At 38.0% G+C, this 18,240-nt stretch overlaps 1 long non-coding RNA gene across 1 annotated transcript; it reads right to left on the minus strand.

Moving 5' to 3' along the window:
* Window positions 1-13,446: 13,446 nt before the first annotated feature.
* Window positions 13,447-17,314, minus strand: LOC134619153 (uncharacterized). Its single transcript, XR_010573383.1, has 3 exons — window positions 16,948-17,314; window positions 16,430-16,463; window positions 13,447-14,414 (listed from the first exon to the last, which is right to left on the minus strand). It is a non-coding gene; the product is annotated as an uncharacterized LOC134619153 (long non-coding RNA).
* Between the last annotated feature and the right edge of the window lie 926 nt (window positions 17,315-18,240).

The following is an 18,240-nucleotide window of genomic DNA, read 5'->3' on the forward strand; positions in this document are numbered from 1 at the left end:
TAAAAAGTAGTCTGTTACATTTTCATTTAGGTAATTTATGTTGTAATGACACTTTAACTCCCATCTAGCTTACTAGAATCCCCAGAGTGTAAATATCAGAACACAGAGTGACAATAAGAACCAAATCACATCAACCGTCGCCTCAAGGCATTTTATATTGTAAGATACGGACCCTACAACTATTCAAAGAAAACAAAGTAAACCCCATCAATGATATGACCCCATATGAGCGAGCTCTTTGGCAACAGTGGAAAGGAAAACTCCCTTTTAAGAGAGAAACCTCCAGCAGAAACAGGATCCTGAACCATCTTCTGCATCCAGTTGGAGGTAAGGGAAGGAAAACAGGACAAAGACATAGTGGAAGACAGCCAGAGATTAATAATAACTAATAATTAAATAGAGATAGGTGTATAATAACAGGTAAAGTGGAAATGGTCACTAAAGAAGAAAAACATGCATCATGGGAATCCCCCAGCAACAATGTAATTAATGAAGGATTCAGGGTCACCTGATCCAACCCTAACTATATGCTTTATCAAAAAGGATTTTAAGCCTAATCTTAAAAGTAGAGATAGTATCTGCCTTCTGAATCCAAACTGGAAGCTGACTCTGCTCCCTTTTCTACTTTTAAATAAAATCTGCTCTCTCTTTCTAGTCCCTGTCAGGACTCTTGCTGCAGCATTTTGGATTAACTGAAGGCTTTTCAGGGAGTTTTTAGGACATCCTGATAATAATGAATTACAGTCGTCCAGCCTGGAAGTAATAAATGCATGAACTAGTTTTTCAGCATCACTCTGAGACAGGATACAAAAATGTGAGGGGTGTACTCACTTTTGTGAGATATTCAATTCAATTCAGTTAAATTCAATTTTATTTATATAGCGCCAAATCACAACAACAGTCGCCTCAAGACACTTTATATTGTACAGTAGATCGTACAATAATAGATACAGAGAAAAAGCCAACAATCATATGACCCCTTTGGCGACAGTGGGAAGGAAAAACTCCCTTTTAACAGGAAGAAACCTCTGGCAGAACCAGGCTCAGGGAGGGGCGGGGCCATCTGCTGTGATTGGTTGGAGTGAGAGAAGAAAAACAGGATAAAGACATGCTGTGGAAGAGAGACAGAGATTAATAACAGATATGATTCAATGCAGAGAGGTCTATTAACACATAGTGAGTGAGAAAGGTGACTGGAAAGGAAAAACTCAATGCATCATGGGAATCCCCGGCAGCCTACGTCTATTGCAGCATAACTAAGGGAGGATTCAGGGTCACCTGGTCCAGCCCTAACTATATGCTTTAGCAAAAAGGAAAGTTTTAAGCCTAATCTTAAAGTAGAGATAGTGTCTGTCTCCTGAATCCAAACTGGAAGCTGGTTCCACAGAAGAGGGGCCTGAAAACTGAAGGCTCTGCCTCCCATTCTACTTTTAAATACTCTAGGAACAACAAGTAAGCCTGCAGTGTGAGAGCGAAGTGCTCTAATAGGGTGATATGGTACTACAAGGTCATTAAGATAAGCTGGGGCCTGATTATTTAAGACCTTGTATTTTAGGACTTCCTGATAATAATGAATTACAGTAGTCCAGCCTGGAAGTAATAAATGCATGAACTAGTTTTTCAGCGTCACTCTGAGACAGGATATTTCTAATCTTACATATTTGTTTAATATGTGCATTGAAGGACATGTCTTGGTCAAAAATGACCCCAAGGTTCCTCACAGTGTTACTGGAGGCCAAGGTAATGCCATCCAGAGTAAGAATCTGCCATGTAAAAAATATCCTGTTGATTTTACAGAAAAAAATCTGGCAGCTGTGGTTGCCAGAATAATTCTGTAGAAAAAACTGTAAACTGGAAACAAGAATACTTAAAAGCTGTAAAAATTAGTTTAAAACCGTTATAATTTCCCTCAAAAATACATTTCAAGCCAGTAAATTCAATAGCCTTTTTATGTCAAATTAGCATGGCCAAACTGCTATTAAGCACATTTTTCCTGTAAGATTTACAGAAAGTTGCTGCTTATTGTACACTAAATCTCAGTTTCAAAAAAAAAAAAAAAAATTCAACAGTATTTTATTGTGGAAGCCTTGTTATAAAAAACTGCTATTGAACAGAATTTTTCTGGTCTTTTCTGGTTTACTCAAAGAGGTTTCTGATGTTCTGTACCTCTAGCAGGTCTGCAACTTTAATGCATTACAGTCACGATAACATCTAATTTATTTTAAAATTTTCATTGTAAGTTGAGTTAGAACCCTGTTCTGACTTCTAACAAAGTGAAAATAGAAATAACGCTATGAATTTATTGCTTTAAAATGTTATTGGTCAATGAAAAAATCCAAATTAATATATTAAAGGCAGTAACCCAATGTATAAAATGTAAGCATTTAAAATTGGAAACCAAAGCCAGATATAAGTTTAAGAGTTAATATATTGAAAAGCTTAGGCCAAGACAATTTACAATTTAATTATTTATTGATCGAAAAGAACAGTGAACTGTTACATCAGTCTGAAAGACAGAATGTTTCAATAAAATGTGAAAAAAACAAAACACAATGACAGAACCCCTGGCACTACCTTTAATTAATAAATGTAAGAATTTTTAAACAGCCAATAAGAATTACTGTATTGCCTTTTCAAAACTGAACAATTGTACTAATATAAATATATATTTTTCAAATTAAGGTACAGGAATTACATAACCAACAATCATACAGAACAGAATAACATTGTCTGAAACTTTTCTGTGCCTCTTAAGCTTGAAGAACTGACCTGATAAAGGGCTGAAATAAACCTTCATGCTGTGAGTGTGGCCCCTTACATAACTCTTAGTGTGTTTAGACATCATGCCATTCATAATCTGAAAGTTCCTGTATCAAGGTAAGGACTCTTGGCTTCACGTGAAGACGAGATGTGTTCGTCTTCTCCACTTTAGTGCCCTTCTCTGGATTGATGGAGAAAAAACATCTAGGAAAAAAGAAAAAAAGATGATTAGTTGAATTTTATCGAGAACAACTGATGTGAACAACTTCACATCAATAACATTATATAATATATACAATAATAACTCTTTATTCCAACAATTTCTTAAAGCTATTTAAATGGCAAAATTAAGTCCCCTAAACTCAAACTCACTTCAGCAACTACTATTTTTTCCAGTTAAGTGCTGGCTAAACTAATCCAAAAAGAAGTACCTCTGCAGAAACTCCAGGGTTGATGCCAGGTGTGATGGGTAATGAATGTTGAAGCAATAATAGCTCCCAAACATCATGCACAGGGCAGAAATGAAGGAGGTGATGTTGTCGTGCACAATGTTTCGGTCCACGCTCAGCATAAACCATTGAGAAGAATAACAGGACCGTCCTGAAAAGCAAATAAGAAATATGATCAGTACAGATATCAATATATCTGTGGGTTTAGGGGAGAGAAATATAAGTACTTTGAAGGCCACTTTGACTAACCTTAAAGTGATTATGGCAACAAAACATTGTGCAACTTAAATTTGTTTCCAGATACAATGAAAATGGAAAAAAAGGGAACAGAAAAATACAAGACAGAATGAGAGACCAAAAATAATAACTTACCACACACCACAATTGTGGGAGTCAAGTAAAGCTGGTCCATCTGTACTTCCCCTGCCAGGCATGTGTCCTCCACATAACAGAACATTGCATCTTCTTTCTCATCAAAGTAGGACAGCAGAAGTAGCACCATGTCTTTGACGTCTTCAGAGCAACCAGTCAGCTCCCCCCTCACCACTTTAAGCTTGGTTACAGCCTGTAGGAGCTTTTTGTTCTTGTTCGCACAGACAGTATTCACAGACAGTATTCATGTAGTTCAGGAGCCGTTCCCCCTTCAGATCCACGTTGCGTATCAAAGTTTCATTAAGTCCAATTCCAGTGAGTTCCTTGAAGTGGACTGCCATGCCAAGTTCTCTAAACCAAAATGGCCATTCTTCCATGAGGTATTTTATAGTTTTTCCCTGGTTGACTTGTTTACGCTGTGTGTAGAAAGTCAGTTTCATTAGATTTTTGACTTCTTCAGGATTTGCATCAGTTTTTTGAAACATCATCTTAAGTTTTTCTTTTTTCAGTTGCTGGCTCTCTGTAGTTTCTCCAAGGGGCAGGAATTTCACATCCCAATTAATGCACCCATAAGTGTCTTGGACTGCTGCTCTCTGTTCTGGAGGGACAGAGTTGGTGTCAGACTCATCAGTATGATGCTTTCGTTTTCTTATTTTTGGGGTTGTAGATCGCTTCACATTGTCAATTCTGTACTCCAATTGCTTGACTAGAGAGTGATACCCTGGACCAATCACATGTCTGGCAGAGATTTTGGATATTTTGCCACCATCTTTTTGGCAACTTCAGTAGAGTTCCTTTTACTTATCCTAGAGCTTTTTTTCATCATCTCAGAAACCACAATCCGGACCATCTCCCTTCTCATGCATGGACTTGGCCGTTTTCCTCTCTCCAGTGATTGCATCAATTCCTCTGGAAACTTGTTCCATCGTATCTAGAAGGTATCCATGGAGTCTACACAAGGACTTTGGCTGCTGCTGGAGGAGGTTGAGGATGATTTAGGTGAAACAGATTGTGAGGATTCAGGAGGTTGTGGCGAGGCACCAAGTGATGAGCTGCTGTTTTCAGGAGGATGACCTACAAACACACACACACACACACACACACACACACACACACACACACACACACACACACACACACACACACACACACACACACACACACACACCAAAAAGGGTTCAATTTATGCAGGCAACTTCTAGTAGGCTTTTCGTGCTTCAACTGGCCTCAAAGCTGAGTGCAAATCAGATTCTTCAATGAACTGAAAATCATTTGTCTCTACCCCAATTGATTGTAAGGTTTCTTCAAGAATATCCTTTGTCACTTCTGGAAGTTCAGGCAGGACCTCATTGATTGCAGTCCTTAGAAACGTTGGTTCAAAGTCAGTCATTTCTGGAATCAACGAAGAATGACGCACTGACAAAAGGCAAAAGTAATATTATATTTAGTCAAGTAACACTGTGCATATATAAATAAGATGAATTTCTGCTTTCGGGGCATAATATGAGGGATGGTTTACACCTTTTATTTTCTGCATATATAAAAGGAAAAGGTATTTCACTTTCATTTTTCAACCCTCCCATCACAACATTTTCTTTTTAATAATTGTAGTAAGCACACATGCATTTTAATATGGTTTCCCAACGACAGTGGCGACATGAAAAAAAACCTTATTTTGACAACACACTGCGTTTAAGAGGAATGACTTGGTGGTCATTAACAAAGTATGATGGTAATGGATAAAAATCAACTAAGTCAGTAATGTTAAGACATTGCAGCCTTGTACTGTCCTTTGTCACCGAGTACACGTGGTATTCAGGAAGATACTCAGCTTGGTGTATATCAAACACAAAATGCACTGCTGCATCAGTTTTGATTAAAATAATAAGAAGCTCTCCAAACTCAATGGACTCCTCATTTTTGACACAAGGAAACTCCCCTTTTTATACGATGTACCTTTATACTGTATGTCTGTGCAAACACTAGTATCATTTCCTGTAAAGCCAAACTGTCTTACTGCATATTTAATGGCATCACTGTAGAGTGGCCTAGACAAGGTGGTAAACCAGGTTGACAAACATGAAAAGATTTCAAGGTATTAAAAACAGAGTTTAGCTTTATCCCTTTGATTTCTTGACTGCCTTCAGCTTGTAGATCGCCCACAGCAGAATTGTAGCTTTCAGGTGTGCGCTGTGGACCACAGACATTTGGATCATTACTCTGAAACTCACTTCGTGTGATTTCACAGTATCTGCAAAAGTATTCAGAGCTGAACTTCTCAGTAAACCCACCAATGTTGTGTGAACCCAAATTATCACCAGCAATGCAGTACAAAGCTGCTTTGACTATTTCATCACCAGAAATGATACCATTTTCCTCCAAATCTTTTAAATCTTCTACCACTTTTGAGAAAACCTTTGCATTTCCAAATTTTTTAAGGTCATTCTCTCCACATAGTAAGACAAGGGATATGTGATCAGTATTGGACCGCAAATGAGCAGGCAAATTTGCCACTGACAGAAAGACTGCAACCACTTTGTGTTTTTTCTTAGTGGAGCCAAGAGGATTAACAATTTCAAATGCATCCTGGTACAGAATTAGCTTCAGGCATCCTGGATTTTCAATGAAAAACTTGTTGGACTTAAAGTTTTGTTCTTCACTTATGTCTCCAAAAGCCTCAGTTTCAGTTTCACAAGACTGCTGTGACACTGAATTCTTCCATAATGCTGATTCTAATAAGCTGCTTAGTGTTTGTTTCACTGGTATATAGTAGGCAAACCGTGGTATCATATTTTCATTTCCTAATATTAATTTTTCAGGCTCTACATATTTGAAAATCTTTTTGAATGTCTGAGTTCTTGTGTATGTTGTTCTTAGTGGGCCCTTATGATAGGTAGAAAACAGATCTGACTTCTTAATACAATCACAGATTTTAACAATAGTGCCATCTGTTAGGCACAAGTCATTTTTTTAAAGTGAATGCAATTTACCTAAAGCATAATCCTGGCCCAACCCATGCACGTTTTGCATCTCTTCAACAATTGTCTGTATTGTTGAAGCTGGAAGAAGGAGCTGCCCTTGCAGTTTTAGGTAAAACAAACACACATTCCTAAGGAAGGCCTCACTGAAATTCTGTGGCAGTTCAGTGCCTTCATTTGTTGTTGCCTCATTTAAGCTCTGGGGAGCATCTTCACCTGCAAATACAGCAGAAGACTGAGGAAGTGTCCCCCTATACATGTCGCTTATGCTTTCAACAGAGCATTCTCTATGTTTTCTGGACATATGAGCAGTAAATGATGATTTCACAGAGAACATACTTTTACAACCAGTTACTGGACATGCCACAGGTCACCCCTCCACTATATGCTGTTTTAAGTGGGATATAAGTTCTTTCACTGTGTGAAACTGGCGCTCACAGAGTGTAGTGGCACATTTCAAGTCTGTAAAAATGGCGCTACCAGCAATAGGGGGTGCAGGTACATTGTGAACCCGATAGAAATGGGCTTTAAAGGCCGCGTAAGCATAAAATGTACGCCTGCATTCACTACCGACGCATTTGAAAAACTGATGGGGTTCGTTCCTGTGAACTCTACAATGCAGCACATAACCCCTCAACGTCTTCAGCGTTTTGTTGCAAAAAGAGCACGAAATCATTGTAGCTGTCGACAGCACATTTGTTTCAGGTTACTAACCTCCTATGACCTTTCAATAACCACTGCTTGAAAACAGCATGGAAAAAATAGGACTAGCCTATCGCTCGGTCAGACGCCATTAATACTATTACTGGAAAACATACTCTCATGTATTTAAAGATAACAGAAAATGCAATGTTAGCTTACCAAAACTTTTGCTCGTGCTAAAATAGCTGAATATCTCAACGTATACACATCTCCACCACTCTGCTCACAGACTGAGCGTGTAATGGCACGAGCCGCCAAGCTTGCTACTCCCGCAATAATTTAAGTAGTCCAATCAAAGAACAGAAACAAACTCTCACGCTCAGTGATTTGCCAAGGTAGAGCTCGTGTAGTTTTAAATACTAACACACTTTGGGCATTGCAAAAAATAAACATTTGAGCAAATGATTAATTTAACTTTTACTAAATCTGGCTAAAATTGATTGAACGTGGTGCAAAATTAAAGAAATGACTAACATGGAGGAGATGACCAGCTGTCTATTTGTAAGATAATCAGCCCAGCACAGACTCTAGTCTGGCCCACTGGCCAGCTTTGGAAATTTGGATTTTAACAAGTTTTGGATTTTTCTCCCATTGAAAAAGACCTTCCCCATAGCCATTCATATTACACCAAAGTAATAACAACTAAATGAAAGAAAAGTTCCTGTCTTTTCACTGTCTATAAAAAAACAGGACATTTTCTATGAATCAACAAAACCTTTCTATTTTATAATTACATGACAGTCTGGCCAGTGGGCTACCATAACCTTTAGGTCATTTTTAACATTTATTTATTACAGTTTAAGATTAAAAACTTATGCTGAATGATTTCATTTATTTACTACAGCAGTTTGTCTTTAAAATGTAGAAAAGCTGACAAGTACTGTTGAAATTGTACGGTCATATAAAGATATCTCTGATAACTTCTTTACACTGACAGAAATTGTACTGGTCTGGCCCACTTAAAAAGTGGTCTGTATGTGACCAACGTTGTAAATGAGTTTGAATGAATTTGTAAAATGTAATACAGATACTTTCTGAATTAAAAAAAAACTAAGAAAATATGTCATTTTAACATTATTTTGTTACTGTTTCAGTTGTATGTGTTGTCTTTTAAATTACAATTTTTCAGTGTTTATAAAACAGTAAACTGTAAATTCAACAGGGACATTTGATATTTAAAACATATTCCTACTGTAAAATTAACATTTTTATTTGGTTCCGGACTTTACAGGTTTATATATATTATTTACAAAATGTTGATGTAAATTAAACATTGCTTTTTTGTTTTTCTATTTACACATTTTTTTTATGTCAAGATTTACACAATTGTACTGTTAATTTCACAAACATTTTTTACAGTGTGGTTAGATACCATATTTCTAAGATTTTCAGGGCAGAGCACAATAACCTCAGTTTTATCTGAATTTAGAAGCAGAAAGTTAGCGGCCATCCAGGTCTTTATGTCTTTAAGACATTCCTGTGTGTGTTACCTGGCTTCATGGATAGATAGAGCTGGGTGTCATCAGCTCATTTTTGTTCTCACGTGTTTACATTTATTTGCTCATTATCACTAAGGCTAGCTGTTGGTAAATCTTGCACAAAAAGACTAAAATAGATATAGAAAACCTTTGGCAAACAAGTCCACCATGGGGCTGCCTGCCACAAAGTGTCAGGGTGTCATTGATGGTTAATTACTTTTTATTACAATTAACTGCAGCAGCAAGTCAGGCTTGCAGTTTTTGTATTTGGTAATGTTTTACACAGAAGACTCTTCTCACACAACTCCAACACCACAGGAAGACAAATGTTTCCTGTTTTTCATACCAACTATCACAGAGTCTGGTTAGCCTTGTGATGTGTTTATGGGTTTTTTATGCTGTAAATCTTTCCAGGTCTGGCTGACTCATTGCATATTTGGTTTTTAAATCAATCCAGCCACTAAATTGTACTTAAAAATACATGGATGCATGGAACAGAGCCATTTTGTCAGCAGTCTGTAAACATCTGGGAACTGAGGACACCGGTTACTGGACCTTTGGGAGAGGAGATTGTCCCATTGTTTTCTGACAGAGCATTTTAGCTGCTACACAGTCCTGAGTTTTGCAAAGAAACAATGTTGGTGTTTCTGAATTAAGTTCACATAGAATAGAATCATCCTTTAATTGTCCTACAAGGGGAAATTTTTTGTTGTAACAGCAGCAAAAAGACACATATACAAACAGAACAGGAAACAGGACATGGAACAGAAGCACACAAATTTTTTTTATATATTTACATCATGGACAATAGTTACCAAAACAGAACTGTACAGTTATTAAAATTAAGGTACAGATAAGTGGATAACTCAGGGCGTAGTGTGCAAACAGAGCAGGATATTGAAAGATGTTTAAATAGTAAGAATATTTAGATATTTAATATTTAGTAACTGAGTTACAAGATTCTAAAAGAAATTAAATACTTGAAAAGTAACTATTGCGTTACTTTCAAAAAAATGTTTAACCCTCTGGGGTCCAGGGTATGATTCTTGCAGGGAGAATTCACAGGATGATGGAGGGAGATTCACAGACAAGAAAACACCAAATAACACAGACGAACCAGCAACAGGCAGGAGAATAATAGAATAAACAAGAACACAGAATAATATAAAGAAACACAAAAGACTGAGTCGTCAGACTCAGGACCATGACATTTACCCTTTTTTTTAAAATAACCATTTCAAACTATTTACAGAACAATCAGCTGTTCTTCAATAAGATGCCACACAAATTATTTGTGCCACTCCAAAAAATAATTTCTGTCCACTATAAAGGAGAACATCACAGCCTGATACCTGCAGGTCTGACAGCAGCAGGTGTATCACTCCTGTTTCTACCTGGAGACAGCAGTCGCCTCATTGTTCTGACACACAACACAACACTATCCACAACACTACACTAACTATACAAGACAACACATTAACTACACACTCCAAACACGCTAAACGTCACAAATCTCTCACATTATAAACTGGTATATATCACCTTGCTGCTTTGTCGTCTTTAAGTGGTCATGTGATTGGCTTACCACGACTACTTTATTCTTCCTCAGTCAAACAGCAGCACTCATGTGTCAGGGGTGTCGTGTGGATGTGAGGAGGTGACCCAAACGCGGGACTCACGATGCAGGATTAAGTGTATCTATTGAAGTGAGTGGATGAACAGAACAGTAACAAACGCTGACTGGATGAATGACTGAATGGCTGGCTGAACTGACACGACAGTGACCAGGATGAAATTGAGGACTTAAATACACTGGCTGAGTAATGACTTATTGGAAACAGGTGAGTGAACAGCTGAACATAATAGAACTAAAGATACATAGAAGTGACAGGAACAGAACAACAGGAAATGAGAATGAGTGACAAAATAAGCTGAACCTGAACAAACTGAAAACACTGGGTCACTGACCCAGGAACCCTGACATGCGATTGTTTTACCCCTTAGCTCCAGGTGTTGTCCCACAAAGGGATGTCTGCTAGAAAGTGTTTACCGCCCACGGGAGCGCACACAGCTGCTTAAAGCTTTAGCGCCCAGATTACTTACAAGTACTTCCGTTGCAACTGATATAAAATGCGGTAAGCTGAAGACAGCTTCAACCGCCTGTTTGTTGAAAAATAGTAACGTGACCGCACCGCATTTTTTTTGTTAGTAACGGTAACGGCGTTGTAACAATAAAAATAGTAATTAGTTAGATTACTCGTTACTGAAAAAAGTAACCCTGTTAGTGTTAGGTTTACATGGTTGATTGTCATTTATGCTTAGAAATATTTACTCATATATGCTTAGAGTTTTATAATCAATTGCATGTTGATAGAGGTTAAATCCTTAGCAGTCTGTAAAGACTCTATGTGCCTTCCAGAGTGTTCTGGCATACACAATCACATCCTGGGGTCACGAGAAGAGGTCGTACCTTATTTTATTGTTTTATGGTATATCAAACACAAGTATATCTGTTTTAGTCTAAGAAACACAAAGAACTTTGCCTACTTGTGTCTTGCTTTGCTGTGTAGTAGAATTGTCTTGAACGTTCCAGCGAATAGTTTTATGCTACAAACCTATCAGTTAGTAACGCCGTTACTTGTAATGCCATTATTCCCATCACTGTTCTTCAGTGTAGCTGAATGATGAGCAACTGTTGGATCATTTTTGTGGTCGCAGGTGGGCTGGAGCCTATCCCATTACAGAGCACGAGGTGGGGTACACCCTCTATCAGCTAACACAGATGGACAGAAAACCATTCACACCTATGCTCGGTTAACTTTTCACAAATGTCTTTGGACACTTGGGATACCAAAGTCGTGCATGATAAGCCACTCCACTTAACTGAACCTGTAGTGCCGCGATGGTGATATTTTAGACAATTAGTTTTGCAAAAAAACAACATGGTCAAGAGATTACTTTATCTAAATGTGACTGAAATATTTTAAAGGTTTCTGTAATTATATAGAGGAAAGAGGTTATCAGACCAATCTAGAGTGCATGGAAAATGATTAACATTTCAGAAAAGTCAGAACAGTCGAATATATATACATTTCCTTAAGAGCATTGTAAAAACACAGGAAAGAATTTCAAGATGGTCCTAAGATAAAATGACAGGATGTGATGCATGAACTTGAATAAATATAGGAGGAAACATTTAGCTAAAGAACCTTGAACATAAACCACAATTTTTGCATGTGTGACATGCAAAAATCCAGAACACAATATGGTCAAGAGATGTTATCTAATGAATCTAAATGTGACTTCAATACTTTAAAATCTTCTGTTATTGTGAATTTTAGAAATGCAGATCATATGACAGGACATGATGCACAAACTCCTGGCATTCTTTTCTGTGATATTGGGCTGATGCAGGACACATTTGGCCTAAGAACCGTGAACTCAAACCAAGAGTTCTCCTGTTAACCTGTGCACAACTAAAAAAATATATATGATAAAAATAACGTATTTCTACCAACAGCCAGCCGAGTGTGATCAGACTTCTCCAACACATCCACTCTGACACTGCTATTGCTCATCTGTGTGCAATATCTCATGTTCTTTCCATGTTCTGTGCAATATTTATTTGGCTCATGTGCAATATCTTTGGTATGTGCAATATCTTTTTGGTCTTGTGCAATATTTGTGCACCCTAAATGACCATAGCCCCTCCACCCTTATAATATATTTATTTATTTATTATATTATATTTTATAACTGCCCTTGTATACAGCCACACAGTGTTTCTGTTTCAGTGTTTCTTACACATACGCCATGTACATAGTTTAACTCAGAAAAAAAATAAAAAGGATATATATTGCTTTTTATTTTATTAATTTTTTTTCCCCTCGTTGTATATTGTTTTCTCTTCTTACTTTTGCACCTTTGTGTTCCAGCTACCCAGTTTCACTGTGCAAGAAACTGCACAATGACAATAAAAAGCACTAAGTCTCTAAGTGTAAGTCTAAGTTGTTTCCTGCCACCTGTAGGGGTACACATATGTGGGTTGTATTTGAGGGTAGGAACAAAGAACTGATATTAATAAATGACTTTCTGCACTTTTGTCATTGGTTGTTTTTAGGCTGGGCGTATTGTTTCTTTTCACTCACTGTAATACAAAATAATGATTCATGAATGGGAATGTTGGGAATTTTGTTCAGCAGTTTAACATATTATACATAGTCTGTTATTTTAATCTAGTTATCTATTTATCTTTATTTATATGTCATTAAGCGTGTTCATGTGAAAGCTGATTGGTCAATAGGCTCCAGAGAATATGAAGCATGTAAGAAACATTTCTTTACATTTATCAAACACAGTCTGACAAAGATTATAAAGACAGATTGCATCACTCAGCTAACTTGCAAATATTTCAGTGATTAAAACTCCTAATCGCTCATCCTGTGAATCTTAGCCAGTTGATAATGCAGAGGTCAGCTGGAGCCAATGCGGGTGAGGGGACTCGCCCAGCACTAACTACCTAGAAATCGTCCGTGTGTCCCCTGTGTTAAGATGATAAGATGACCACACCTGAGTAGCCTTGCAGGTCAAATCATATACTGTGCCAATCAGTCATGGGACTTTAGAGGCTTGAACAGCAAGTCTTGAGGGAAGGTGATCAGATGTCATAATATAAAGCATTACAGCAATTTGCACTGATAAAGAGTTTTACTGTTTCACAAAGAGTTTAAAAGTGAATATCCACAATTATAGGCTTTAGCTGCTGGAAATCTTATTAGCAAGCAAAATCAAATAGTAAAAATCATAAAACATTAATGAAAACATCTGAATTACACTTATCTAATTAACCTACTCTGAGCTAATGCTGATGCTGACCCCTATGTCACCCTCTGCTACTGAATGTCACGTCTTCAGAGATGAAATCCAGCTTCACCCCTCGGGACATCCAGTCACATTACTAACACCTAATCATTCATTAGATCCATTATTCCAGCCACACTGTATCATCCTATCTCTGTCTATCTGACATAGCAGATTTAACACCAAGTTTAAACTTTAACATCAGGTCATTATTTTTTCTTTGTCATTCATAACAGAATTCACATCACATTTAAACATTCGGTCATATATGGATATAATTCACTTCATGTTTCACTCAGTTTATGTAATTCTATTTCAGTTAGATTTGTCTTTAGCACATTTTCACATGAACATTCATTGTGACATAATCCCTATTTAATTCAAATACTGAGAAATGCATCCTTTCAAAAACTGTTTGTTATTTACCATTTATTTCATACAACTTTTTATTAAATCAATTTAAAAGTCAGGCATTCATTGAGATCAGTGGATCTAGCCACTAACACACACACACACACACACACACTACAACGAAACAATGACATTAGAACAGTCATTTGTACTACTCAAACAACTTTTCTCATTATTATGTCGATCAAACTTATATTTTAGGGAAAAAGGGAAAGTTCTGTTTTAGCACTCTGATCATTTTTAATCACATTAGGCTGGACATTAAGACTTTTTATCCCCCCTCAGCTGTGATGACAAGGAGCGACCATTCTGACAAGGTGTATAACTTGCGTTGTTTCTGGAGCTGTGTCACTTGATGTTCTTTCAGGCGGATTCGTTAAATAACGGCATGGTGTCTGTGTTTTCTACAGGGTGGAAAATATGTTTGTCAGAAACCAAAGAATTGTGTCTGTACAGAGCAAAATTATTACATTTAAATGTAATAATTGTAGTGAAAACTAAAATGAGCTGTTTAACTGAATAAAAATAAACAAGAATTGAAATATGAAAACCCAAGCAACGAACATAAAACAAATTATTAATCCCTAAGGAAATTATCTGTCCACAGAGTCACAGAGTTAAAAGGATGGAGACCATAGGGGCGATCGTGGCTCAAAAGTTGGCAGTTCGTCTTGTAATCGGAAGGTTGCCGGTTCGAGCCTTGGCTCGGACAGCCTCGATCGTTGTGTCCTTGGGTAAGACACTTCACCTACTGGTGATGGCCAGAGGGGCCGATGGTGAGATATGGCTAGGGATGGGTATTGATAAGATTTTCACAAATTCGATTCTCTTATCGATTCTTTTTAAAAAAGGAGAACACTAAGGTCGATTAGCTTAGAACTTTGTTTTATATCTTCTCTTTGAACAAGATAGAAATTTAGGAGTAACATGGCCTTACAAACCCAACAGTGAGATCTTAAGAGATCCACAGCCTACGGCTCTTCAAAGTGGTGTCACAGGGTCCCCAGGAAAAAAATTGTAAATGTAAAACAATAAAATAAATATTCTTCTGTAGCAATAACAAAGTATAACACAAATTATTCTGTAGCAATTACACAAGAATGTCCACTAATGTCCCTGCCTACAATTAAACACATTCACTTACCAAAAATCGGGGGTATCTGCTGTGGCAAATGGGTGCAAGCCTTTTACCACAAACTTAGTCACTGCTCGGTGACATTCGTCTATCCTGGCCTGAATGGAGACGCTACCGGTAGACTGCAGCGACAACTGCCAGCGAGCGCCAGCCAGACTCTGTCTGTCTCATCACGGTCACCTAAATAAAACGCACAGTAACGGCAGGTTTTGTAATAAGGCAGATCGCGCTAACATAATATGCACTGTTAGTTGATTATTTACCTGCCGCATTAACGGGAGAGGACGTGCAAGCGTTACCGCTGCTGCTGGGTTGAGATTCACAAGTCCGGAGCAGAATTAAAAACACGACATTCATTTAAGGTCATCGCGTGTTTTGTGAGCAAATGCTTTTGCATATTCGTAGTGTTTCCTCCCTTAAATGAAATATCTACTTTGCAAGTATTGCAAGTTGCCCTGTTGCCATCCGTTCTCGTAAAGCATAACCAAACTTTTGGGCGCCATGTTTCCTGTCAGGTAAATGACGCTCCGCAACGTGGTGACGTCATTCGGGGCGACTGGAATCGATAAGGGAATCATTTGCAAAAATGGCAAACAATTCCAAGGAATTGAAACAGTGGAAACCGGTTCTCAACGAGAACCAGTTTTCGATACCCATCCCTAGATATGGCAGCCTCACTTCTGTCAGTCTGCCCCAGTGCAGCTGTGGCTACAACTGCCTCCACCAGCGTGTGAATGTGAAAGTGAATGAATAGTGGAATTGCAAAGCACTTTGAGGGTCCTGAAAAGTGCTATATAAATGCAATCCATTATTATAGAGTTTATTCTGATTCCAACAGATAGTACAAATAGTAACTCTATTATTGAGAAAATAAAACTGTTATTATGGCGGTTCTGGTGCAGCAGGAGGATAGGAGTCAAATAACATGCATGAATATTTTATACAGTAACACATTGTGGCCAATCTAAAGTGATTAAAATTAACTCCAACCCTCACCAGTGAAATATTAAAAACCTCATTATGAGCTATGAGATATAAGATATTTCAACCCTCTGCTCGCTTCGTAGATGCATAAGAAGTGTTGCATGGAGCTCGGTCAAAGCAGCCCTGAACCCTTAATGTGAGACAGTTTCAGTGAAAACAGGAACAGCAGAGACCTCTAGTGGTAACTGTGAAGATCATCATCATCAAATCAGTGAAAGTTTTTAGTATATTGCAGTAAAAGTGACTTTAATGGATCTTAAGAGAGCTGTCCGGTGAATTAAGGAGTGTCGGTGTGTTTACCTTTTGCCACTGCATCAAGTTCATAGTTTTGTGCCTGCAAAAGAGTTTTACCAATTAGTAAAAACACTAACTCCGATAAAAAAAGAAAGACAGAACTAATTATTCAATCTTCATTCTATTTCTGCACAGTTTTAGTAGTTAGGTCATATTTGCAACCGAGGGGAAACACGGAGTGCCCTAATGATGGTCTCAAGCCCAGATAAATTGGAGGGTTACATCAGAAAGAACATTCAGCATAAGAATATGTCAAATTATATGTGTAGATCCATCTGTTCAAATAAGGAACAGCTTGAGACATTTATCTTGTTTCTGCACACAAATGTATTTTAGGGTTTATAGTTAACTTTTAACTAAACTACAAGACCATATGTTAAAGTTATTAATAGTGAGCTGCAGTCATATGATGGTGACCTGGGTGCCTGTGCAGATCAGAACGCAAGAAAAAATAATTCCGTCATTTTAGAACGGCAAAGTCTGGCAGCTGTAACATCTGGCATGTAAATAACACAGCACTTTACCTGCTGATGTGCTGCTGCTTGATGATGCTGCCCCCCTCTGTTGGAGCTCCCCTCACTGATCCAGTTGATCTGCTGGTTGGTTGCTCCTGGTTGTTGATGTTTTGCTTTATTGATCATTTGTTGAGCAACATTAAAACAGCCGTCCCAGTCTTTCCTTTTTATGTTGCTCATGATTTCTTTAGTCAAAGTCTCATTTGCTTCTTTCCTCAAAAGCTCCTCCAGAACTTTTTTCTCTTCTTCCAAAATCAGTTTGTAGTAAAACGTTTTCTTGTTGCACCAACTAATTTTTTTTATAAACCATTTTCTCCACCCACTCCAAGTCATGAAGAAAGCTACAACAGTCATGCCCAGGAGCAGAGAGTAAGCAGTAAGCTGAAAAAGAAGCAACAAACATGCAAAACATAACAGCATTAATGTGTGATTGCCATAATTTCATTAAAAAAGCAGAATCAGCATAGAGCAAGAAAGTCCTCACCCTTGACCTGATTTCCGCTTCATCTTTTCGAGCTTGTTGTTCAGTTGTGAAGTTCTCAGATTTGCAGAACAGCTTGCTCGTGTTTTCATCAATGTTACAGCAACCATACCAGTCCGTGACAATCAACAATGCTACAATCCACAGCAGACTGATTAGAAACGCTCTGATAACGCGCTTGACTACAAGGCACAAAAACGTGGATGGATGTTTCGCGGTGCTCCGAAATGTCTGGTCTATCAGGAGCATCAGGAAAAATATTAAAAAAACAGGCACCACGATGATTTCATTACATTCAAACGTGCGTCCTTTGCAAGCGCACATCGTGTTCTGCAGATAAAGAGTGACAATGACCATCCCGATGACTATCCCGAGGGGACCGGTTTTTTCAGAACTAGCTAATTGCAGGACTTGTTTCCACATCTTGAACAGTTAGGTGCCTGCTGGGGCTTCAGCTTCTGTCTTGTAAAATTACACCAGGTATCACAGTCTCTTTGAAATTCAGCTTAATATCCCAGTCCCAATGCAGCCGTGAAATGAGCAAGTCCTCCAGTCCAAGTGACGATATGAGCCCTCTGCTCCCACCCTCACATAAGAACCACGGGCGTTGCTCCCACAGGTGGCAGGACGCAAACGCAACGTGACGTCATGAGTTTTAATTGCACTCACTTCAGAATCATTTAAAGTGTCGTGTCAACGAAAGTCACTCTTTTTCTATTTCACTTAACACTGTGAGGAGATGGCCTGTCACTTCTTTTTGAAATAATAAAAAAAAGGAAGTCTAAAGCACTCAAACAGCAAGCGAGTACAGACCAAGCTGA

Source organism: Pelmatolapia mariae, linkage group LG20 (assembly GCF_036321145.2).
Source record: "Pelmatolapia mariae isolate MD_Pm_ZW linkage group LG20, Pm_UMD_F_2, whole genome shotgun sequence".
In the NCBI taxonomy this organism is placed as follows: domain Eukaryota; kingdom Metazoa; phylum Chordata; class Actinopteri; order Cichliformes; family Cichlidae; genus Pelmatolapia; species Pelmatolapia mariae.